The sequence below is a fragment of the Salmo salar genome, chromosome ssa14 (genome assembly GCF_905237065.1).
Source record: "Salmo salar chromosome ssa14, Ssal_v3.1, whole genome shotgun sequence".
Classification (NCBI taxonomy): Eukaryota; Metazoa; Chordata; class Actinopteri; order Salmoniformes; family Salmonidae; genus Salmo; species Salmo salar.
The window spans coordinates 32,809,564-32,834,560 of NC_059455.1; the positions used below are offsets into that span (position 1 = coordinate 32,809,564).

The following is a 24,997-nucleotide window of genomic DNA, read 5'->3' on the forward strand; positions in this document are numbered from 1 at the left end:
CACCCAGACGGTCTGTATATATAACTAACTGGTGTCCTTCCCTCCTATCGTCTGAGTACTGAGCTGTCTGCTCTGATCGAGAAGCTGCAGAAGAAGGCTGACACTGGTGGAGAAGAACCTCAATAAGGTACAGAACCTCATAGAACATTACAGCGCCTCACCGTTTCCCTTTACGAAAATTTAGAGGTTAGGGTGAACTTTATTTTTTGTAAACGTAGATTTCCCTTTTGAGTTAGTGTAAGCAGCACGATGAAGGCTTACCAGGCTTAAATCATATCCTAAATAGAATGCGTTTTGGGTTTTGTGTAGAAAATAAATCTGAAGTTATCATTATCCCAACACTTTAAAATGTTGGATTCTATTTTTCTAAACTAAAGAAGGGTGAGAAGAACAATATACACAGTGTACAAAACATTAGGAACACCTTCCTAATATTGAGTTGCAACCCACCTATTGCCCTCAGAACAGCCTCAATTTGTGCGGCCATGGACTCTACAAGGTGTCAAAAGCGTTCCACAGGGAGGCCGGCACAAGTTCACTCCAATGCTTCCCACAGTTGCCAAGTTGGCTGGATGTCCCTTGGGTGGTGGACCATTCTTGAAACACACGAGAAACTGTTGAGCCCAGCAGCGTTGCAGTTCTTGACACAAACCGGTGCGCCTGGTACCTACTACCATACCCCGTTCAAAGGCACTTATATCTTTTGTCTTGCCCATTCACCCTCTGAATGGCACACATACACAATCCATGTCTCAATTGTCTCGAGGCTTAAAAATCCTTCTTTAACCTGTTCACTCCCATTCATCTATACTGGTTGAAATGGATTTAACAAGTGACATCAATAAAGGAAAATAGATTTAACCTGGATTCACCTGGTCAGTCTATGTCATCAAAAGAGCAGGTGTTCTTAATGTTTTGTATCTTCGCTGTAGTTGACGTGCATATTTTTGAACCAACCACAATGTGGCAGTATATCCAATGCCCAGTAAGCGTATTGGCCTCTTGGACATAGCTTTCTGAGCTGCTACATGCATATTGTCCTGCCAGAACATTATGAAGGGAAATCAATTGCAACCATCTGAAAAGAGTATTTCCCCTAGATATGTTCAGAATAAGTGCTATTTATGTGTTAGTTTCGATTCAAACCTGCCATGTTGGAAATCATTTATTCCTTCCTCTTTATTTGGGATGTCGACCCATGTCATCCCAATTCCAGGTATGAGTAATGTTTTTTCCTAACTGTGTATGTGTGTGTTCAGCATTTGTCAGTGTATGTGCCTGTCTTGAGTCTGAGTGCTGTGTTGGAGGTATTGATCACTCTCGGTCTGAAGGTCCTCTCACGTCATCCAGTTCAGAAGCAGAGCTGTATTTATGGTGGGGTTTATGGCTGGCCTGGGCAAAGTGCACTCTGTCTGGACAGGCACATCTTGGATCAGAGAGTGCCTTATACTGGGTTGGGGGGGGGCTGTGTGTGTTCATGGAGTTTGGCCACCCCACCTCCACAGTAAAGTCATAAAGGAGCTATATTCTCTTCCTCACCGACCCCACCTCTATACATACAGCCCCTAACTGACACACTGATTGCTTTATTGATCGGGGCAAAGAGTCCCGGCCCTCTCATGTGGGAAACATATTACACATGTAACATGGAGGGGGAACAATGGACTGAACAACTCAATGATGTGGTGACTCGTGTACCCAATTTGTTGTTTGAACGCTAAAGTAACATTTTATTAGCTTACACCTGTGGTTGTATGTGCAAGGAGATCGTTCAATATTGACGTCGAAATTGGACGTCTATCCACGTCCTGAGGACATTGGGAAATGCCTTCAAAACCGGCCACTAGGGGCAACAGTGAGCACTATTACCATCAAGTAGGTTTGGGTTTTGCTAGGGCTTGTGTTGACTGGGGTGGTGGATGGGCGTAATCCCATGATCCAATGACTCTGGATCAGAAAACTGCTTGTTTGTTCCCAGTTGTGGAGACTGTTTTATTTTATTTTTAACCCTATCCCAAACCTTAACCCTTACCTTAACAATTCAGAATGAGAGCAACAAAAACACCTCTAAACTTGGCGTTTGCAGAACGTGAATGAACGTCTAATTCTGCAGTGAGACTGTGAGAGCTTATTGGCATGTGTCTCCATTGCACCACAATTTAAAAAGCTACTCAAGTTACTATACATTTACATAATTTAGCAGAAACTCTTCTCCAGAGAGATTTACAGGAGCAATTAAGTGCCTTGCTCAAGGGCACAGACAGATTTTTCACCTAGTCAGCTCAGGGATTCAAACCAGCAACCTTTCAGTTACTAGCCTAACACTAACCGCAGGGCTACCTGGCACACACTGAGTCACATATCTATTCATGCAATACTGCACAGTGTCTGTACAGTTTATATCATACTACAGTATTATTAATACTTATCTTTTTGGGGGACTGATATCGTTGCATGATATATTTATTCATGCTTCGTTATCGATGGCTGGCAGCCTGTATTGTTGTCATAGGGGGTGTGTGAAAATTGGCCTATCAGAATCTTTCTATAGTTTTCTACATTTAATAATGAAATCCCAGTAACCCTCATTAAATGTTCATTATTCCCCATCTTTCATCGAAGATGTCAACATAATTGGTAAATACCTGGTACGAAATGGTACATAGTGACGCTTGTGTCAATGAATCTCAAAGAAACCAAAGTGTAATTGCTATGCACTTATTAGGTAGCTACTGTTTTAACAAGTCATTTCTAAGTAACTGCCTTGTAAATACCAGGCCTTAAAATAAAGGGTTACCTTTCTCTCTTTTCTCTTCAACTTGTTGTAGCTTTATAATCATTTTTAATGATTTGTACATATAATATTTCTCACCTCATTATTTATATCTTTTTTGCAGAACTCATGTTGTGAGACAAATAAATGATATACATTTTGCGATGAATTGACATAGAGAATCCACATTGCATCACAAGCTCCCATGCAGCCTCCTCAGCTGTATATATAAATCCCCACAAAAGGTTGTGTAACTTTTGACCTTATTGATGTGTATGGCTGTGGCCCACTACACGCACCATGCTTATCACCACCACAGCCTGATTGGAGTACTGAGAGCCCAAGGCAGGAGCCTGTAGGGTCACATTTACAGTGCAAATGTTATCGTTCAGATGACACTTTAAACAGTCTTTATCAATATATAGTCATTCAAGGTTTATGAGCTCTGATAAAATGCCACTAGCACTAGCTAAGCGGGGTCATTACAAAGTGTGGATGGCAGAGGTTTTTACCGTGCCTCTATCGGGGACATTTCATACTCAACAGAAATCAAAACAAACACTCGGCCTGAAAGAGGAGAGGACAGTATGGCCTCTGTAGAGGGAAAACAGTGTTATAGAGCAAACTACTCTACAGTGGGACTTTGGCAGAACCTTATCATTGTATTATCTTTGAAACAGTGGGTTATCATAATTGCTTACTTAATAATTCTATAAAGCTCTGGAAGTGCAACCTTTGGCTGGGCAGTAAACTAAAGAGCCTCAAGTGTTTTTGATGCAGAGCGAGATTGAAGAGAGACTTCTGAGAACACGGAGAGGCTATAAATGCTGTACCACCATGTTATAACCATATTTATACACTGTGTGTACAGAACATTAGGAACACCTTGCTAATATTGAGTTGCACACCCTTTTGCCCTCAGAACAGCCTCAATTCGTTGAAAGCTTTCCTCAGGGATGCTGGCCCATGATGATTCCAATGCTTCCCACAGTTGTGTCAAGTTGTCTGGATGTCTTTTGGGTGGTGGACCATTCTTGATAAACACAGGAAACTGTTGAGTGTGAAAAAGTCAGCAACGTTGCAGTTTCTTGGCACACTCAAACCGGTGCACCTAGCACCTTCTACTATACCCCGTTCAAAAGCATTTCAATATTTTGTCTGGCCCATTCACTCTCTGCTCCAAGCTCTCACTTGGATTCACCCAGTCAGTCTGTCATGGAAAGCACACGTGTTCCAATATTTTGTACCCATTTTTATGTAAATAAGTATTTGAGAAATGATTGTTTATTAAGAAAGGGAATGTAGTTCAATAAAAAAAAGTTAAAGAAGTGGGTGAAGTAGGGGAATAGGTATTTTCAATAATGCATTTCTCTGGCAAGAGCAGCAACAGAACAGGCAGAATATTGTTGGTAGTATACACATCCCACTGAGGGAAAACAACAAAGGAAACTTTAAAAATAATGATATTATATTGCAGAACATTTCAGCAAAATCCAATTTTTGTGTGATAATGTAAATACTAGCCAGAACAAATAGCTGTGGTGTAATCGGGTGACACTGAGACAGAGAGAGTAGCCGTCACACAAGCTGTCTGCTCTATCTTCTCCATCATGGTGATTAGGTCCACTCTGCAAGTAATGTAGAACAATGGAGGAGTTGTGATTAATCAACAGTTGGCTTGAACCAATCATGGTGTGCCTCTCAAACAACACATAAAATATACACATACAGGTTATTAGCACAGTGGTGGTACCGGTACATTTGGAATAAGAGCAGTTTTATCACACCCCACTTTTAACCCAGAGAAAAGCATTAGCAGGTTAGATACAATGTGGTGCATTCTATGTAGCGATGGTCTGCACCAGTTGAATGCAAGATCCATACCTGCACTGTGTTACATCCCAAAAAAACTCAATACTTTTGAGTGAGCATCTTTGCATTTATGATGTGTTTATTTTGGGTATTTTTTCCCTTTATAACATAGGATGTTTTTAATTTATGATGTGTTTTCTTTTGGTGAATTTTACCCCCCAAAAGTAGAAATGATCATGATGTATATGGCTTCACATAATCTTGCTCAAAATATATTGGAAACAATTCCTGCATTTACAGCTGTCACCTCACTGCGGTGTCATAATGTCAAGTTTTTTGGTTTTACTTTATTTTATAGAGTAAGCTCTGTGGACTATGAATATTTCAACATATTTGAATCCAATGTTCATTGCTTTAACATTACGTTTCACAATGAATTGTATCTGTTTCACTGAATTATTTTTCAGTCGAAAACCTTAACAATCAAACGCAGACTGCACATGGTGAAATCATGATTCTACTGCATGCTTGGTCTTTTAGGGATTTCTGCTTTCCTACTCTCTTTTAACTCTTTGAGTTAAACGGTCTGACCTTAATCTACATTCACACTGTATCATAGGTCTGTTCTACAAGATCCTTTTTTCCCAGGTGGTCTACGGATGGGGAAATCTCAGGCTCTCGTCATCACCTACCTCTCTATCTCTCTGTTCAGAACACTGAACTCTGAGATATTTGTGCATCGTGTATTGATTCGGGGTACAACCCTCGGCTGTAAAAGAGAGATAAAGAAGTTAGACATTAACTTTATTTTTTCAGGGGTCACATTGTGGTTTCACATAGACCTACCGACACACACACAAAAACCTGGTTCCTCTGATGGACTCTGGAATATTGACTAGTCCTGTCTCTCTCTCTCTCCCTCTCTCTCTCTCCCTCTCTCACACCCACAGGAAAAAAAAACTTTGCAGTCAGTATTTCTCTTCTCAGATAGCGCGGCCGGCAGGCAGCATTCCTGTCTATTCCCTTCAAGGTTACAGCGTGGTGGAGGGGAGAACTCTGAGCACCTGCTGCCTGCCTGCTGCTGCAGCTGCCTGAGAGGAACTGTTGTTTTGTTTCCCACTCAACTGACTGAGTGTCTTTGTTGCATTTGCTTTCTCCACACTCTCCATTGTTCCTTTCCCAGTTCTGAAACTGAAGTATAAGACAACTGAAAGGGAAAACTATAGTGGTTTAGGCACTTTGTCTTAAGCTCAGATACCATTGCACAGGGAAAAGAGCCCATCAGAAAGAACCTGGTGGTAACAGGATTGTTGTGTTAATTTAAATTAATCAATATAAATTAGCTTGTCAGGTGCTTGGAAAGTTGTTTTAATATTTAAACTACAGTGGCAGAAAATCTTACGGGCCTCCACTGTTTGTGTGAAATGTTGAAAAGTGTATACAGTTTTATTTTCCAGCACTGAAGGCCAGTTTGCCCAATACCCTGAGAATACACCACCTGGTTAGGACAGCAGCACACGTCAGCTTTGCACATTTCCATTGGTGTCATTTTTCACCCAAGGTGCTGTATAGTTCACGGGTTATTTGTGGGGGAAATTATGGACCCAAACAATCAAGCTAGGTTGCCCTTACTTGCTCCCCTTTCTCTGTGTCCGAACTGGCTTCCCAAATTGTAGTTATCCCGAGATACGTCAGAATCTGTCTGGTAAACTGTGTGTCTGTATGTTTGTCAACCTAAAGAAAAATAGATATATCATTTTCTCTTCCAGACAGATAACTGGTTGGCAACAACGCTTCAGCTGCGTTAAAACAACTCTAACAGAGAGAGGGAGAGAGAGAGAGAGAGCATCCACTTAAAATAGGCATCCCCCACTGATAGGGCCTGGCTGTTATCCGCCCAGGTTGCCCTGCCCATCGGGTCCAGGAGACGGATGACGTGAGCCCCTGATAGGCTGTCTCCATGGAGGAGACGGAGAGGCGACGAGACGCCAGGCTAGACTCAGACCAGGCCGTCCTGGCTAGGACACAGAGCAGGCCAGACTAGGGTTCTGAATGACTGGGGCTGGGTGACTGGTGGTGTGGGTCTCTGGCTAGTGCTGACTGGCTGGAACTGACTGGTGGAGGGGGCCCCTTCCCGTTACTGAACCCTCTTTGGGTGGGGGGGACGAGACCCATGATGACCACAGACAGACAGCTCTCTCTCTGTTGGAGGTCACTATGACAGACAGTTTACTTTACACAAAGCCCCTGGATAGTACAGGTTAGGGGGCAGCCAGGGGGCAGGGGAGAGACCAGTCCACTGCTCTTTAGTCTACAGTAATGCTTAGCATTAGGTCACTGTTCACTGGCATAACTCTAAACCTGCAGACCCACAGACAAAACATTTGCCTTGGGTAATACTCATATTCCTATAATCTATGTAATAATATATATACTCCTGTAATTGTTATATACAGTGCCTTCAGAAAGTATTCACACCCCTTTACCTTTTCCACATTTTGTTGTGTTACAAAGTAGGATTAAAATGGATTTAATTGTCTTTTTTTTTGTCAACGATCTACACAACATACTCTGTGGAATAAAAATTCATTTTTGTAAAGGGAACGTTATGGAACATAAAACACTAATATACAGTGCAGGTTTTTCGTAATTTTAGCAAATGTATTAAAAATAAAAAGAGAAATACCTTATTTACATAAATATTCAGACCCTTTGCTGTGAGACTCAAAATTGAGCTCAGGTGCATCCTGTTTCCATTGATCTTCCTTGCGATGATTGGAGTCCACCTGTGGTAAATTCAATTGTTTGGACATGATTTAGAAAGGCACACACCTGTCTATATAAGGTCCCACAGTTGACAGTGGACGTCAGACCAAAAACCAAGCCATGAGGTTGAAGGAATTGTTCGTAGAGCTCCGAGACAGGATTGTGTCGAGGCACAGATCTGGGGAAGGGTTCCAAAAAATGTCTGCAGCATTGAAGGTCCCTCAAGAACACAGTGGCCTCCATCATTCTTAAATGGAAGAAATTTAGAACCACCAAGGCACCTACAGACTCTCAGACCACGAGGAACAAGATTCTCTGGTCTGATGAATGCAAGAATTGAACTCTTTGGCCTGAATGCCAAACGTCATGTCTGGAAGAAACCTGGCACCATCCCTACGGTAAAGCATGGTGGTGGCAGCATCATGCTGTGGGGATGTTTTTCACTGGCAGGGACTGGGAGACTCGTCAGGGTTGAGGGAAAGATGAACAGAGGAAAGTGCAGAGAGATCCTTGATGGAAACCTGCTCCAGAGCACTCAGGACCTCAGACTGGGGTGAAGGTTCACCTTCCAACAAGACAACAACCATTAACACACAGCCAAGACAACTAAGGAGAGGTTTTGGGACAAGTTTCTGAATGTCCTTGAGTGTCCCAACCAGAGCCCGGACTTGAACCTGATTGAACATCTCTGGAAAGACCTGAAAATAGCTGTGCAGTGACACTCCCCATCCAACCTGACTTGATTGGATCTGCAGAGAAGAATGGGAGAAACTCCCCAAATATCGGTGTGCCAAGCTTGTAGCGTCATACCCAAGAAGACTCGAGGCTGTAATCGGTGCATCAAGAAAGTACTGGGTAAAGGGTCTGAATACTTATGTAAATGTGATATTTCAGTTTTTTATTTGTAATAAATTTGCCAACATTTCTAAAATCCTGTTTTTGCGTTGTCATTACGGGGTATTGTGTGTAGATTGATGAAGTTTTTTTTTTTAAATACATTTTAAGATAAGGCTGTAACGTAACAGAATGTGGAAAAAGTTTAGGGTTGGGAATACTTTCCGAATGCACTGTATCTTGATTAGATAAGTATTCTACCCAGAGTCAATACATGTTAGGATCACCTTTGGCAGTGATTACAACCGTGAGTCTTTCTAGGTAATTCTCTAAGAGCTTTACAAACCTGGATAGTACAATATTTGCCCATTATTCTTTAAACAATTCTTCAACCTCTATGAAGTTGGTTGTTGATCTTTTCTAGAGAACCATTTTCATGTCTTGCCATATATTTTCATGCTGATTTAAGTCAAAACTGTAACTAGGCCACTCAGGAACATTCAATGTCATCTTGGTTAGTAACGCCAGTGTATATTTGACCTTGTGTTTTAGGTTATTGTCCTGCTGAAAGGTGGATTTGTCTCCCAGTGTCTGTTGGAAAGCAGACTGAACCAGGTTTTCCTTTAGGACTGTGCACTGCTCTATTCCTTTTCTTTTTATCCTACAAAAACTCCCAAGTCCTTGCCGATGATAACAATACCCATAACATGACGCAGCCACCACCATGCTTGAAAATTTGAAGAGTGGTACTCAGTGATGTGTTGAATTTCTGTACAGGCTTCCTTCTTTTCACTCTGTCAATTAGGTTAGTATTGTGGAGTAACTACAATGTTGTTGATCCATCCTCAGTTTTCTCCTATCACAGCCATTTAATACTGTAACTGGTTTAAAATCACCATTGACCTAATGGTGAAATCACTTATGGTTTTCCTTCCTCTCCATCAACTGAGTTAGGAAGGATGCCTGTATCTTTGATTTGAGTGGGTGTATTGATACACCATCCAAAGTGTAATTAATAGTTATATTTAACTAGGCAAATCAGTTAAGAACAAATTCTTATTTTACAATGATGGCCTACCCTGGCCAAACCCTGCCCTAACCCGGACAAGGCTGGGCCAATTGTGCGCTGCCCTATGGGACACCCGATCACGGCCGGTTGTGATACAGCCCGGGATCGAACCAGGGTCTGTAGTGACGCCTCTAGCCCTGAGATGCAGTGCCTTAGACTGCTGCGCCACTCGGGAGCATGCAACCTATTATTTGACTTGTTAAGCAAATTTGTACTCCTGACGTTATTTAGCCTTGCCATAACAACAGGGTTGAATACTTATTGAATGAAGACATTTCAGCTTTTTGGTTTTTTATTCATTTGTATAAATGTGAAAAAACATAATTCCACTTTGACATTATGGGTAATGTGTGTAGATCACACAAAATTGAAATTTCATCCATTTTAAATTCAGGTTGTAACGCAACAAAATGTGGAAAAAGTAAAGGGGTGTGAATACTTTCTGAAAGCACTTTAACTAAGGGCATGTTATGCATATACAACCAGGTAAGTAGATCTGCTTGTATGTACATGTATTATATCCATCTCATTGTGGCAGCACTGTAGAGAGCATTCTAGTCTAAATGCTGGTTTAGTGGGATCCATGCAGTCATTGGATCCATGGTCCACGGTCACCCAGGCTCTGAAATAGGTTTTCCCACTTCTGCAGCGGTGAGTTGCCAGTGATTATTTGAATGTAAGCTCGAGTGTTATTTTGTGGGAGCTGTATTCCATTGCTATGGCTGACACAGAGGGCTTGTGAAGAGCCCTGTCCCCATTCCATAGACTGTCTGTTTGGGTCTAAATGATGTGGTACATTCTGTAGACTGTCTGTTTGGGTCTAAATGATGTGGTACATTCTGTAGACTGGGCCAGCAGCTCTATACCAGGTGGTCCTGTCGCTCTCGCCGTTTCTGTCGCTCTCGCGCCCTCTCTCTATCTCTCACTGTCTGGTACAACAAGGCCTTGTCCTACATATCTATCCTTGAGATGGTCTCAATGATGCTGTTAGTCACTATACAGTCATGGCCAAAAGTTTTGAGAATGACAAATATTAATTTTCACAAAGTTTGCTGCTTCAGTGTCTTTAGATATTTTTGTCAGATGTTACTATGGAATACTGAAGTATAATTACAAGCATTTCATAAGTGTCAAAGGCTTTTAATGACAATTACATGAAGTTGATGCAAAGAGTCAATATTTGCAGTGTTGACCCTTCTTTTTCAAGACCTCTGCAATCCGCCCTGGCATGCTGTCAATTAACTTCTGGGCCACATCCTGACTGATGGCAGCCTATTCTTGCATAATCAATGCTTGGAGTTTGTCAGAATTGGTGGGTTTTTGTTTGTCCACCCGCCTCTTGAGGATTGACCACAAGTTCTCAATGGGATTAAGGTCTGGGGAGTTTCCTGGCCATGGACCCAAAATATTGATGTTTTGTTCCTCGGTCCACTTAGTTATCACTTTTGCCTTATGGCAAGGTGCTCCATCATGCTGGAAAAGGCATTGTTCGTCATCAAACTGTTCCTGGATGGTTGGGAGAAGTTGCTCTCGGAGGATGTGTTGGTACCATTCTTTATTCATGGCTGTGTTCTTAGGCAAAATTGTGAGTGAGCCCACTCCCTTGGCTGAGAAGCAACCCCACACATGAATGGTCTCAGGATGCTTTACTGTTGGCATGACACAGGACTGATGGTAGCGCTCACCTTGTCTTCTCCGGACAAGCTTTTTTCCGGATGCCCCAAAAAATCGGAAAGGGGATTCATCAGAGAAAATGACTTTACCCCAGTCCTCAGCAGTCCAATCCCTGTACCTTTTGCAGAATATCAGTCTGTCCCTGATGTTTTTCCTGGGGAGAAGTGGCTTCTTTGCTGCCTTTCTTGACACCAGGCCATCCTCCAAAAGTCTTCGCCTCACTGTGCGTGCAGATGCACTCACACCTGCCTGCTGCAATTCCTGAGCAAGCTCTGTACTGGTGGTGCCCCGATCCCGCAGCTGAATCAACTTTAAGAAACAGTCCTGGCGCTTGCTGGACTTTCTTGGGTGCCCTGAAGCCTTCTTCCCAACAATTGAACGGCTCTCCTTGAAGTTCTTGATGATCTGATAAATGTTTGATTTAGGTGCAATCTTACTGGCAGCAATATCCTTGCCTGTGAAGCCCTTTTTGTGCAAAGCAATGATGACGGCATGCGTTTCCTTGCAGGTAACCATGGTTGACAGAGGAAGAACAATGATTCCAAGTACCACCCTCCTTTTGAAGCTTCCAGTCTGTTATTTGAACTCAATCAGCATGACAGAGTGATCTCCAGCCTTGTCCTCGTCAACACTCACACCTGTAATAACGAGAGAATCACTGACATGATGTCAGCTGGTCCTTTTGTGGCAGGGCTGAAATGCAGTGGAAATGTTTTGGGGGGATTCAGTTCATTTGCATGCCAAAGAGGGACTTTGCAATTAATTGTAATTCATCTGATCACTCTTCATAATATTCTGGAGTATATGCAAATTGCCATCATACAAACTGAGACAGCAGACTGTGAAAATTAATATTTGTTTCATTCTCAAAACTTTTGGCCACGACTGTACAGCCTCACCTTAGGTCCTGTGCATCTTCCCACCACGCTACTTTGTGTGAACTGTTTCGAGCTACACTTAAAGACACAATTTGGGGTTTTGTTTCAATTTCAGCCCAATGGCTCAATGCCACAACCTCAAGCAATGAGCAAGTCAACAAACCCAACACTGACTATAAAGTACAGATGATAGTCACTGCTGATATAGTGAAAGGTTGTGAAAGCGTCATACTATGAGCTCTTAAAGTGTCGGAAATAATACCTTTTATTTTATTTGACCAAAATCTACTACATGTGTCCCAACAAGTCCAGCACTCCTAATACAGCCAGTATTGGATTACAGATTACAGAGTATTTATCGAGATAGCTTCCGCTTTGCAGATAGGATAGTGACAACACTTATCTCTAGATATTCCCTTATCAAAAAACAATTTAGCACGAGAAACCAACATTAACCCAGATTTTCGCTGTGCCGAGTGCTTTTTCTTTACCCTCCTGGGTACAAGGGTCTGTTTGCACTGTGCACACCTCCATCTGCCTGGCTGGCTGCATGGAAACATTACCGATACTTCAACATTGCTTTAACATTTATTTTATATTGCTTTAACACTCTTTTTTATGTTGCGATTATGTTCATATTAAGGCTTTAGGACTTTGAAATCTGAATCCATTCTTTCTGGCTTCCGAAAGCTTGGATGAAATATATAAAGAAACATTTGTGAGGTGGACTTAATGTGCAAACAGTATTGGAGGGAGGGGGGTGGAGATGGCCAAGCTTGTCGGGGGTTTGAGGCGGGGTGAGGGAGGTCACAACCGGACATGGAGTCTATGGTTCACCATGAGGTTATCCTGACCTGAGTTTGGATTCTGACAGACGTATCAATAAAAAAACAAGCTGGGAGGGAGGTGTGTGTTTGTGTGTGAGAGCGTATGTGCATGCGAATGTGCAAGTGTGTTTGTTTCTGTATGTGTATGTGACGGTGTAGTAAGATGAGGGGGAGCAGCTCCAGTTCTATGCTGATCAGCATCTAGCAAAGGTGTCTGTCAAGGATTGAGCCTCTTTCTGTGTGGAGCCACAAGGCTGTCTGGGGGAGCGGAGCCAGTGGGGGATAGATCGCCCATACCCCTGTTCCTCTGACCCTGGAAGGCTAATAGGCCTGCCTGGATGCCACAGACAGCACTATATGTGTGAATACCACAATATAATAAGTCACTATTGGAGCTGTATGAAAACCACTATATAATAAGTCACTATTGAAGCTGTGTGAATACCACAATACAGTAAGTCACTATTGGAACTGTGTGAATACCACAGTATAGTCAGTCACTATTGGAGCTGTGTGAATACCGCAGTATAATAAGTCACTATTGGAGCTGTGTGAATACCACAACATAATAAGTCACTATTGGAGCTGTGTCAATACCACAACATGCTAAGTCACTATTGGAGCTGTGTGAATACCACAGTATGATAAGTCACTATTGGAGCTGTGTAAATACCACTGTATGATAAGTCACTATGGGAGCTGTGAATATCACAGTATAATAAATCACTATTGGAACTGTGTGAATACCACAGTATAATAAGTCACTATTGGAGCTGTATGAATACCACAGTATAATAAGTCACTAGTAAGACTCCTAAAATTGTATTTCTCAAGGATGTATTTTGTCTTTTGTAATATAACCACCTGTTGAGAGGCCTGTGGTGTGTGGTAAAAAAAAATTAAACAAGGTGATACATGCATTGTTAATGTGTCCAATAAGCATGGAGTATTTGTTTTTGCCCTGGATTATGCCTGTAAAAAGAGTCTGCAGGTGCTTGGACCAGGGACACATGTCTAGTGGCCGTGTTAAATATTAACACAGCCCTATAACCACGTTACTGATTGACGCCTCTTGTTCTTGGGACTCTTGCTCACCTGTGCGGCATGGCATCGGTGGGTCGTCCACACACAAGTCGTGTTATCCAGTAGGAACATCTCCCTACAGGGAGCAGAAGTGTACATGCGTAACCTCCCATTTAGGCCCGGCCTCTTTTATTCTCTCTGTCTCTCTCTCTGTCTTTCTCTCGTTCTCTCTCTTCCTCACTTCCATATACCATCCTTCTCCCCTCTAACCTGTCCTCTTTCCAGTCCTTCACTGACTGGAACCTATGAGCAACCTTCAAAGTGACTCTTATCCTGTGCACCATAAAACGCTAAAGCGTAAAAATGACTTGTGCAAAGTGTAGGAAGCCCTGGTTGACATTTAGTGCCTCTAGTGCTTTCCCCCGGGGCAAAAGTCTGTTCTCTGGGGAACCTTTGATATATGATACACGACACTGTAGCACATGTATGGCGAGACATGTCAGTGTCAGATGATGAAAGGTTGAAGTAATCGACTGGAAGGCCTATGTTCATGTGTCACACAGATACAGTAGAATCTTAATTTGATCAGTATTTTGTTGCTGACACTTTCCTGCACTGCAGGAAATGAAGATTCGTGATTTACATAAATTAACTGAAAACCTGCACTAACACACAGGTATATTAACAGTATTGCGCTTTTCACGTTGCCAAATTTTGGCCAGCTAATAGCCTAATTACTGCTCAAGCAACATTATAGACTAAACATTCAAATCCAGTTGTTGCAGCAATACTAGTCAAATTAAGATCCAACATCTGAACTGTGTATGTGTCATACAGTTGGACTCTATCAAATAATGCACACTTTCTTTTGTGAGCTAAATGAACCTGCCTCTCTCATTGGGTTGTAATGGACTTGCTACAACATCTAGTCACACAATATGAGGAGCTTTTTTGTATATTTGGTTAGTTTGCTTCAAGTCATAAGCCATATGTTTGCTGGTAACCTATACGGAAACCATCTCTTTATTCTTGGAAGGCATGTTTCTCTTGAATACCAGTGTTGGTACATTGGTACGCTGTAGTGGGACAAACAGGCACTTTCTCAGAACTACCTACCGTCACTACATCTTTACCCATTGTTCCTAGGTGAGGCAGCTTTGAAGTGGGCCAGAGGAGAGAATGTGTTGTTGTTCTAGTCAACATCTCCCAACAGTTGGCTGTGGAGAGAGGTGAGGTCAATGATTTATTAGCCTATAGGAACCCTGGGAGTTATCAGCCTCACACAGGTGCCGTAAATATAGAAACGTTTCTGCTTGTTGACGTTCTTAGACATTTCAACCAGTGAATTGGTTAACAGGGATGTGTTTGCCATAAACCGCTCCTTTGTAAAATATCTATCACTTATAGAAAACATAGTTTTAACACTTCAAGCCGATCTCAAGATTAGTGCCTCTAATTTATTTTTTATTCCTGGTCTTTGTAACATGTTTTGCCAGTCATTATTTGATACTAACTTTGAAATGAAGTGTGACTTTGTCCCACCTTATTATTATCTCAACGTTGATAACATTTGATCCAACATGTTGCGACGGATATGTCATTATCCAACTTGTTATGGACAGTCTAGGACACATCATGATGTCAAAGAGCAGCATTTCAGATAAATGCTGTCATTTTCCTCCTATCCCATCGGTTCCCATCATTATCAGGGCATGGTAATCTAGTTCCATGCTGTGTTGTTGGAGCTTAGTAGACACGCACACACTCCTCGTCCACAGCGCCTGGAGCATCTAGATGCTCTGTGAGTCTGAGCTGTGTGTTCTCTCTTGTTCTCTAAACATTTATCTACGTGAGCCAGCACCTCTAGGCTGTATACCTGGGTCTATCAAAACAAATCACACACAATGCCCAAGGTTTGTCTTTGTAGAGGGTGGGAGGGGGTGGTAAGTGGTAGGGGAGGGGGGTGTAAGGAGAGGTGGGGTGTCAAACAAGAGTCCTGGGTAGTGGATCAGTGGATGAGAGAATATTAATGTAAGTACTCAAACATATATGGTTTTAGAGACGTTGGAACTATAAGGTTCTATCTGCGCCAAGCATAGTTCTGAGATATTGAGCATCAATGTTTTCACATCCCAGATCTCAGAACTATTTTGAAGTGAATTCTTCTTTCTTAAAGTGATAGTTCCCTAAAATGAAAAATACACTATAACCTATGGATAACTAGCAACATTGCTAAAGCTTAGCCGTGGATGAGTAAACTGATATATTATTCTGACACCCAAAGTCAGTAAACTACTTGCTAGATATCAATAAAATGTGGTACATTTGTAATTTGGGTGAAATACCCCTTCCATGGCGTTTTTTTAATTGATATAGAAGAAGAGAAAAACAGCAATGCCTCTCCCAAGGGCCTTAAACATGCTCTACGGCACCTTTTATTTATTTATTTTTACCATTAAGAGCTTACATTCTTCTGAAAAAGTGGTGAAAAAACATTGAATGAATTGAAAAAGATGATCTATGATATGAATAATCAAGGACTTAGGACTACAAAGCAAAATGGATAGTTTTCAGATAATTAGTATTGTCCATGATCCAGATCTCAGAACGGGTTTGTGATGTCTTCCTCTTTCCTGGCTCAATAAGTATATAACCTTACATACATGTATCTTTTATTGACATCCCAGTATTGTGTGATTGGATTGCAGATAGAACCTAATAGCACAAAGTTAAAAGGTGTTTGCGCAGATTTAACTTTCAGGTTGTTCATATATTTGATCATAATTTGTATAATTTTTTTATCTGACATACTGTATCTCACATGTAAAGGACCACCTAAAGAGCAACTCTACGTGAATAACTCATCTTTGACCAAAATGTCAAATAGAACCAAGGTTCCAAAATGGTAATTCAGTTGCTATTCTGTTCAATCCAGGAAATAAATGAAAATGTATTAAATATGGGCCATGAGGATCATTTTTTTATAATATATATATTTTTCAAATAAGTCTGTCTTTACACATACAGTACCATGTTTTCCTTACACATTTGCAGGCAGGTAGCCTAGCGGTAAAGAGCGTTGGGCCAGTGCTTCAAGTCAACTTTTAAAGTGTTGACTTTGCATGGTATTTATGTTATGGCTATATACTATGAGACATGTTATACTGAGGACCCAGTCCCAACCTTGTGAAATCAGAAAAGAACAGCTTTAAAGGGAAGGACTGGGAATTTAAAAACCAATCAGTTACGGTGAAGTGGAAGGGAGGTGATATATTGTTTTTCAGTCAGACCTGGAGTCATTGCATGTCTTTTCTCCTGTAGTGTAGGTAGGGACCATAACCATGCTGCAGGTATAATGCTCCCACCATGAGCAAACAGTTCCGGACAAACAGAGGGAGCTGTGGGCGCTATGGCTCTGCCTGGTACAGCACACTGAGGATGGAGACGTAGGCACAAAGGAAAGTGGATGATTGGTCTGTTTGATGGAGATCTGATAAAAATTATAATTGGAGCATGTAGAATGCATATGTTGACTCTTTTCAGTCAAACAAAGACTCTATCACGCCATAAACTGGACTGAATTAGCACCTCAATGTTTTGTTGTCTGGGCAACTGGGGGTAAAGTAAAGAGGTAAGGAGGAAGAAACCCCTGCAGTCATGTGGATAGTTGGAATGTGTCAGGGATTTCTTCGTCGGAGGACGATATTTTGCGAAATCATCGTCGGAAAAAGATGACCAATATGCAGCAGAGTTGATATAGTTCATTTTGAACATTTAATAAACTCAAAATGAATATACAAAATAACAAAAACGAACTCACGATACACTGACAGTCCTGTTAGGCTTACACACGCTAAACACGAAACAATCTCCCACAAATACACAGACAAACACACCCAACTAATATAGGACTTCCAATCAAAGGCAACACCACACAGCTGCCTTCAATTGGAAGTCCACCCCAATCAACTCAACATAGAAACAGATCAACCAGACTACACATAGAAATACATCAACATAGACCATAACTCAAAGACCCGGAAATAATAAATCAAATGCCCTCCTAACTAACACACCACCCTGAACCACATAAAACAAATACCCTCTGCCACGTCCTGACCAAACTAAAATGACAATTAACCCTTATACTGGCCAGGACGTGACAGAATGAATGTTTTATATTTTCATGTGTGTGGAAGGGTAGACGTGTGTGTCTCTGGGTGTCTGTATGTGCTTGCATAGTGTAGCCGTTTGAGGTGTCTGAGACGAGGTCATACGGTCATGGAATGACGAGGGGAAACGTTGCCACATGATAGCGGCCATGTTTGTCTGGTTGAACTCTGCTGTGTTTTCAGTAGCCACATGTTATCAGTTCTGCCGGGCCCTTGTTTGTTCTATACACTCAAACAGCCTCACACACATTTGAATACATTTTCTAGGGGAAACAAAGAAAGTGATTCTGTGAATGTCTGTGGAGAAGGTCAAGGTTCTTGGCTAGAGTTGTGCATTTCAACAGAATAGTGAAAGAGGGCAAGACCTTTGAGTTTTGCAATTTGTTACAATTGGATTGGTCATCAGTGTTTGTAAAATTTCGCCAAAAAGTATTGCCTTTACTCACAACACCAAAGACCAATTTGGTGCTAATGTCAGCTATGGTACTAGATACTTTTACTCTTTCAGGCTTTGAGATTCTGACATTTTTCCCAGCTATTTCAATTGCAACACAAATCTCCATAATCCACCTAATTTAGGTACAAAACAGGTATGTACACTTTCTGCACTACAACTACAACAATTAACAATGGACAAGTGGATAGTTAATTAATCTCACTCCCCTCTCATACAGTATCTCCCAAATGAGCAGTAGATCCACTAGGTATAATACAATTCAATGCCCAGGCCTTGATACCAGCCGAGAGGCCTGTGTATGACAAGGTCTGAATCTGCAGCTGCTCTTCTCCTCTGCACCTGTGTCTGTCTGCCTCTGTCTCTCGGCCTATCCACTCTCGACCCCCCTCCCCCAACTACCACCCAGACCATCACTATCTAATGACGTCACCTCTGTCAAGGCTGCTCTTTTTCTCTGGCGTGCTGAACCTCAAAACAGCTGATTCAGGGAAAGTCACAGTGTGCTCTGGAAACCTGACCTTCTGCTAAGACAAAACACAGAGAGGGACTGGCTCTGGCTGGCGCGCTAACAGGATGGTGATGACGGGGATGTTAACGTGGAAATAATAACACAGTGTTGCTAGGGCTTGGAAAACCAAACCTCCTCTGTTAGCTGTGATTTCACAGACCCAATACAAAGTGTTCGTTTAAAGGCCGTGTCCAGCTGAAAAAAGATTAGTAATTCATGGGTTATTACAGGAAATGATCATTTTAAAATGTGATTTCTTAGTTCATTGGTGCTTAGCTACTATGGTACTTAGTATTTATTCTGTAAAATAAAGTGCTGCCCTATCATCTTTGTAGAAGAGGTAACTAAAATAAATTGTAGACTGGATCAGCCAGTCTGCCGTTGTAACCCCCGCCCTCAAAATTGTAAACCTTCAAAATGACAGTGCTTTCTTATTGCCTTCAATTTGTGTGAGTGTTGAATTATACACCTCAGGCTTATTTGGTTAGGTTGTGTAATGGCTTTTTACACACTTGAGTCACATGGATGATGGATGGATGGAGGGCTCATCTGGGGCCCATCCTTGGAGGAGTATCCCAGGAGGAGCCCTCTGGCTTGGGATTGTGAGGGACTGGATGACCACGGACCTCCACCACTGGAGCTAGCCCCCCACACTGACAAGGTTAGAGGGGCAGGAACCAAGAGAGAGAGAAAGGTAGCACTAGAAGAAACACCATATCTGGAGCTGGTATGCCACCATTCAGACCACACACCCAGAGAAATTCACTTTGCAACAAATATGTGCATGCAACTTGAAATGACTATCTACCATTATAAATCTACACCAATGCATGTTATATGATTAGATTTAGCCCTAAGTAACCTCTGTCACCATATCAAGTTTTGTCAGTGACAAGACCAGTGATTCACATAGACATATCTAATTGTCTGTCAGACTAGATTTATTTATGTGTGTCATACCCTGTCCCTCTAGCCTCGTAATTACCAGCCTGATTACAAACCGCGAGACCAGGCGGTTTGCGAAGCTACTGTCCCTCCTCCAACTACACCGGAACGATCAAGCCCTTGTTTGCTTTATTAGGACATGAGAGGAAATGCAAAAAAAATTGTTAAGATCAACACTGAGGTGACCCAAGAAATGCTGGTCTAGAAAGAAGTCATGGAGAATAGTTTGGCCCCAGTTAAGCCCAATTTTGTGACCTCTTTTTGGCAGGTGTAAAATTGACAAAATCATAATTAAGTAAGCAAACTAAAATTCAACATCACTTTCTCCATTGAGTTAACATTTTTTACATATTTTTTTTTTAACCTACATTACATAATCAGATATACATTTGGGAGTTACACATTATTATAAGCATACAGATGCAGGATCTTAATTTGAGCCATTTTTCTACAGCAGAAAAATGTGCCTGCAACAACAGGAAATTTGAATTATAATGTGGATTATAATTAATGGACATTTTTGTAGGGGTTGATACATTCTTTAAGCCTGAAATTTTAAAGTGGAAATTACCAACTTCAGAAGCCTTTTAAAACCTCATACACTACACGTTTAAAATGTCCTGCATTGCAGGAAAGTTCTCCTGCAACAGGGTGATCAAATTAAGATCCTACATCTGTAAGAGGTTGCATAAAAAGATACTGAACCTCATATCTACATTGTATCTCATATAGTTGCTGGCTCCTCTGTAACTCCTATCTACCCTGTATGTCATCATTATGATTATATACAACCCAATTAATAAACAGAGCCAAGGTCAAGACATGAGAGGCAACTGGGTCAAACACACCCATGTCACCAACCTGTGACGTCATCACTACGATAGACTGATACGTATGGAGACACTACTACAGACTGGCTGTTTCCCTCACTGTCTGATGCAAGACTGGTTTGTCTGAATTTCAATAGTTCTCCTTTTCCCCTATTGGGCCATACTGTTTAACTTGCTTATTTTATGTTCCTGTTTTTTACGACTTTGCTATGTGACACCAATCCCCTAGGGTCATAAATACAGCACTAAGCTCAGCTAACACTCCCTTCTTTTTCAGTACAATTAGATGGAGAGGAGTGTAGTTGGTCATAGACATGTGTTTCTCAAATTTGGTTCTGTGGACCCCAAGTTGGTGCACGTTTTGGTTTTTGCCCTAGCACAACACAGCTGATTCAAATGATCAACTCATCATCTAGCTTTGATTATTTGCACCCCTTGGGGTCCCAAGGACCGAGTTTGGGAAACGCTGTATAGACAGTGGTTCATCACATGACCCAGCTAGGGTGTAGCTGACTGGCTGTGGCAGTGCAATAATTCCGGGGAAGTTGTTAGCCAGCGCAGCTAGCTTGCCACCAATCTCCTGGCCTCTTACACACACACACACACACACACACACACACACACACACACACACACACACACACACACACACACACACACACACACACACACACACACACACACAGACACATTCACAATCGGACAGGTAAGGGCGTTTCGTTTCATGGGCGAGCCCTGGAAAGCAGCAAGGACAGTTCACACTGTGGAAATGACAAAGGTTGCTTTTACACACGTCCTGCCTCGCTTAATCATCTACCACTCCAAACAGCCTCCCAGCCCTCAACCTGATGCTCACCCACCACATCCCAGCAGCCACTGGGGCAGCCCCCATGGGAGTTGTCACTAACTAGCCAAGCTGCAAAGCCGGAAGTTCTACAATTTCTCTCTTAAAATATTTATTATAAAACTATCCCTAACCTTAACCACACTACAACCACACTGCTAAATGTATGCATTGTCCTAACTTTAAATTAAACCCTAAAAGCTACTTTTCGTTTCAATTCATTGTCACAATATAGTCAATTTTGACTTAGCAGCTTGGCCATATAGTGACAACTACACTCCATATAGTGACAACTACACTCCATATAGTGACAACTACACTGGCCATGCAGCCATGTGAAGGTACACAGACAGACAGACAGACAGACAGACAGACAGACAGACAGACAGACAGACAGACAGACAGACAGACAGACAGACAGACAGACAGACAGACAGACAGACAGACAGACAGACAGACAGACAGACAGACAGACAGACAGACAGACAGACAGACAGTCAGTCAGTCAGTCACAGGCATAAAACTTAATTGTGCTGTGCCTGCCTTCCATAAAGCATGTGTAAATAGGTCATTTCATTTTTTTAAATCCCCAAACCCTGCAGAGGCAGTGAAGAGATTAATCAAATACAGGAAATGACTTTCACAGCCTCCATAATGGGACACAGAGTTTTATTTGGCTCCCAGAACAAATCCCAGCTCTTCCTCCCAATGCCCAAACTATTTACATAGTCAGACCTATACACTGTAGTAACTGGGAATCTGAATAATGTATGTGACATGGAAGGTTAGATATCAGTTTTAGCCAATAAATTGTCAATGGCGTTATCACACTGCATATTATGTCATCAAGGTCATTGGTCAGTTCAATAACAATCCATTATCAGCCATATTAAACATGCCAAATGAAATCAGATTGTATGTATCATTTTATAGTACACTCCAGGGCTAAAATATAACGTGAATACACTTAGAAATATGTGGAAGACAAGTATTTATTTGTCTTGAGTCTTAACATCATGACACATGAGAGAAATGTAAAGATGGCAGCATAACTTGACTAGAAACACTGACAATAGCTTGAATAGCTCACGAGTTGTGCAGCGGTCTAAGGCGCTGCATCTCAGTGCTAAAGGAGTCACTACAGACACCCTGGTTCAAATCCAGGCTGTATCACGACCGGCAGTGATTGGGAGTCCCATAGGGTGGTGCCCAGCGTAGTCCGGGTTTGGCAGGGGTAGGCAGTCATTGTAAATAAGAATGTGTTCTTAACTGACTTGCCTAGTTGAATAAAAGGTTCAATAAAAAAATATATATCCAAAAACAGCTTATTAGAACTATGTGTATATCTGCACCCCACAGTCAAGAGGAGGGGAGAACCTGCTGATCACGTGGTATGTTGATCGAATTCATTTTCACTCTTCGTTTTTGCAATATTCAATAGGCTAGTTAGTATAATTGCAAACAGTTAACCATAATAAGCGTGGCATTAATTATGTCATTTGGATTTAATCAAACCATGGGGTTTTCTTCAAGAAAATAATAACAATTAAATAGCATTTTATTTTCTATTCATATTCAATTACCGTCTGTGGATTATCTCGATTAATGCCATAAGCCATTTTCTTTACATTAGACTGTGAGTGTGTCATTCTTTTGATTGATTGATTGAGCTCACTGCCAGCAGCATCCTCAAACCTCCCAAAATACGAGAGAGAAATTGTCCAGTAATTTCGAGAAAGAGGAACTTACAACGAGAAATCCCATTGCTTCCGTTGGTTATCGTTATCTTGTATTTTTATCACCCTTTTGTGAGATTAAATGGACACTCAAAAGGTAATGATAAAATGCTGTATTACATTTGTTACATTCCCTCTAGATACGTGTATCTTATTGTTGTCATAATCATTGTTGTAATAGCATAGTAATAATAATAATAATAATAATAATAAATGTTATTATAATTATAATGTATATGTCTGGATTATGAAATTGAATATTAACATTATATGATACCTAAAAAGTCATACCACAACAGTCTTGGCAATGACTTGGGATTCAACAAGATTGCTACTAGCAATTAAAATACAATTCTACAAAACATCAATAACTAACTGCAACATTTTCGTTCAATTTGCTAACACAGAAAAAACAACTCCACTTGATCTAATCAGTCTATTGAGAAGCAATTGAGACAGAGGTAAATAATTGAATAGGCTAGACTAAATGTCTAAATGCTGTTTTTATTTATTTTATTTATTTAAGCTTTATTTAACTAGGCAAGTAACAAGGTAGACATGTTTTACAAATCGCTGATTGTTCCTCATTCATCATAAACTCGCACCTTTGTTGACATTATTACACCACCGACTTAATGTACGCCATTCAATAATACCATAAATTATTAGTAGGCCTAGCTTTGAAAGACGTTGTGTATGAAACCAACTAAAAGTGATTTACCTGTTGTTTTGATGATATTTCCACACTGTGAGGCACTCTGAAATTGTGAAAATTATGATAATGCCATTTTTTTGTAACAGCTGTTTGAAAAAAATGCCTGGAATTTCAGCCTGTTCAGGTGGGATGGAACTTTTGACCCAAATCATGGTATCACCATGTGATCTGATCATAATAGACCAACGACTGTTCATCTGGGTAAAGGGATGGGCTCTAAACCATCCTATCAGCCAATCAAGGATGTGTATGTAAATATCTTCACATTTGTTTCCTAACTCCCACATGATCAGACTGAGCATTCCAAGGGCCAAAGGAGGCTCAGGGAAATAAATGATAAAAAAATATATATTTTGGAGTTATTTTCATTAAATAAACACACACAGTGATTTAGACATACAGTGATGATTTAAAAATAAAATTACAAAGACTGCAAGGGGGCTTTAAGAACTTAGCTGATATTTTTATTGTGTCATCGATTAAAGTATAACTTTTCCATTACATTAATAGGCCTATTATATACCCACTAAATAATAATAAATATAGAGCTAAAGCTGCATATCGAATTGCATTTCTCTGGGGAAGCTGGGCAATTGAGCAAAACATTATACTACAACACTACTGGGCCTATGCACCATGACGCACAGTAAGAAAGAAAGAAGCGTAGGCTCTTTGGCCTGAGATGTGCAGTAGGTTTGTGGATAGTTGCCAGAAATAGTTCGCACAATTATGCATCTAAACCTTTCCATATTAACGTTAAGGAATATGGCTTTTGTTATATATTTGTGTAATGAAATGCATGTTCATTTTTATCGGAATAATTTCATGAGTCTTCAAATAGGCGAACATAGTTGCTTTATAATAGGAAACTCGTCTTTCAGTATAACAGAACGCGAGTAGTAGGAGATAATCATTATCAAGTCAGTACATAAATGCCACCTAAAGAAGAGAGGGTGATTATGCAATGAAACAGACAAACATGATTGAGATACGACTGAAGATACGGCCATCTTGAAAATCAATAAAGAAATCAAAAAAATGTTAAATGACATTTTATTATCATAGCTAGTACTACCACTACTAATAATAATGGACATTATTTTCAAAAGTTATTATTATTATTAAATATTATAA

The 24,997-nt window shown here is 41.0% G+C and overlaps 1 long non-coding RNA gene across 2 annotated transcripts; it reads right to left on the minus strand.

Annotated features, from left to right (window-relative positions):
- Positions 1-4,012: 4,012 nt before the first annotated feature.
- LOC106569357 (uncharacterized) lies at positions 4,013-24,053 on the minus strand. 2 transcript variants are annotated; one of them, XR_001320484.2, is made up of 4 exons: positions 23,870-24,053; positions 14,773-14,873; positions 5,278-5,354; positions 4,013-4,401 (listed from the first exon to the last, which is right to left on the minus strand). It is a non-coding gene; the product is annotated as an uncharacterized lncRNA (long non-coding RNA). The 2 variants fall into 2 exon arrangements; XR_006758796.1 differs by lacking the exons at positions 14,773-14,873; positions 23,870-24,053 and adding an exon at positions 13,729-13,953.
- Between the last annotated feature and the right edge of the window lie 944 nt (positions 24,054-24,997).